This window comes from Cebidichthys violaceus, unplaced genomic scaffold, assembly GCF_023349555.1.
Source record: "Cebidichthys violaceus isolate CVI_PGR_0920_01 unplaced genomic scaffold, fCebVio1.0.p SCAF_12, whole genome shotgun sequence".
NCBI classification, from domain to species: domain Eukaryota; kingdom Metazoa; phylum Chordata; class Actinopteri; order Perciformes; family Stichaeidae; genus Cebidichthys; species Cebidichthys violaceus.
The window spans coordinates 692,165-694,387 of record NW_027176285.1 but is presented as its reverse complement, the minus strand read 5'-3'; positions in this window follow the sequence as shown (position 1 = coordinate 694,387).

Here is a 2,223-nt window from a genome sequence, read left to right as displayed (position 1 = left end):
AGGGCAGGTATAAATGTTGAGGTCAGCGAGGACAGGAAGGAGTCAGCAGGAAGGAGTAATAAGAGGGGAGCTGAGGACAGGTGGGAGCAGATAAATCACTTGCTACACTTAGTGGTGTGAGGAAAACCAGTTTAGGAGAGATCTTATGGAGGGAGTGGAGAAGGGAGTAAGTGCTGGTCAACAAGACAGCAAGGGTCAACAGAGGCTAGTGGCAAGAGCCTTGTTCTTCCTCCTTTTCCTCTCAGAAACGTCTGAATGGTTCAGGAGGCCTAAAAATAGTAAGAGCCGTGGAACATATCAGGGATTAAATGTATTTATTGTTTCAGAACTGTCATCATAGGGCCAGGAATTTCTATTTGTGCCTGTGGTTGTTTGTGAACTGCTTACATTTTTAGAAATGCCCTTAATCCCTTTTCCTTATTAGATATCAGATGTCTCAATACAGATGAAAAATCTGAGTTTGGCATGGCCCCAACTTAAATCCTACATCTATGGACAAAGCTCCTTTGACGTTTCCAAAGTCTAAAAGTAAAGACAGAAGTATTTCTGCCCAGGGTTACTAAACATTATAGCAACCTATCACAGGAATGCTGTTAGTACATCTGGATAAACAGCGAAAATAGTCCCGTCCATAGATCTGCTCGTGGTTTGTCTCACGTCTCTTATTCCCATTTCACTCGACACAACATCTTGTCACATCTGTCTGTTCGATCCATCTGAACAATTGATTGTCTGATTTACTCTCCTCACCTTCTCACACAGCGTTATGACATGTTGCCCATGTTAAACGTCATGTTATACTGTAGATATCACAAAACGTTGACAGCATGGATCAAAGTGGAAGAAAGAAATGTCTTCATTCTCAGTCTTACTCCTCCCTTCAACTGCTCCACTACTATGAGCAGAGTGTGCCTTAGGTCTCCATGATGTCCTCTGGTTTTCAGTGTGTGACTCCTTCACATGTAAAATGTTTTAGAATATGTCTTCTGCAGTAAATACTGAGACTCTGAGATGTTTCAATACATATTATTCCTCCAGAAGAAGTTTCTTTGCATTTGGTTCCCTTTTCTTGTAGCTGTTTTAACTCTAAGCCGTCCCTGTGGGATCAGCTAGAGTATTTGTTCTTCTGCATTCACTTAGAGTAACTCGACTGTCATTAAATGTGACCCAGGTCAAATTTTCCCAGGCAGTGATTTCCAGTCAATTACTCGAACATCAGCTGCTTTGCAGCACCCTGTGACAACAGTCATGAGAAAACCTCAGGCCCCACCCGTTTACCACTTCACAGTGACACTTCCTTCCTGATTTATTGGAATAAGCAAATAAGGAACAGTTCTATACCTCCTTTGATTATTTTTTTAGCAGCTTCTCTGCCATTGAGTAGCTTGTTTTTTATTGTTGGCACAGACTCCTTCCACATGACAGTCACAAGGCATGATTTCATCTCCCTTCTCAATAGTGGATTTTATTTATGGTCATCTCCAAAACAGATTCCCAGTGTTGCTCAAATCAATCAATACCCTCATGATTTGAAGATGTTTTTCACTCAGTGATGTACAGAAAATGAATAAAAGTAATTTTAAAAACAATCAGCCACACAGTACTTACATGTTATATGTATGGTCCCCATAGTCTGACAGACTGAAAACACCTAAAATGGTGATTCAAAATGAAGAAATGTTCACATCACATGAGTGTAACAGATGGATAACAGAGCGGCCTGCTGGTAGAAACACCGTCCTGTTCCAGGTTTGCATCATTGTATCGTTTGTATGCAGGGGTTCTCTGTATGAATTGTATGATAAGTTGGATATTTAACTCATTAAAGATTAGAAATGTCAAAACCAAACTTTTATTTGGGGATAGACACATGAGCAGACACATTGGGTCAGCTGGGGTTTATACACTAATTAGAGTGGAATCCGTCGGCTGTCACCTCATCACACACAGGCCAAGTTCATTCAGGAGTAATTTAATTGCATACTTTATGTCAGAATTATTCTTGCCCCAGCGGCTTCATTGTATGGCGAGGACAAACACTTTCTATGTCATGATTTCGTACACCGAGGATGAAAGCCAGGACTTTGGACAGTATGTTCTCTTCTAGGTTGCAAATCATTTGATGCAGCACAATTATGAAAGAATAAGAAAGATGAAGAGTCCCATCCCAAACACAATTAAAGCACTTTTGACACCACCCAAAAACACATTTACTACACCATG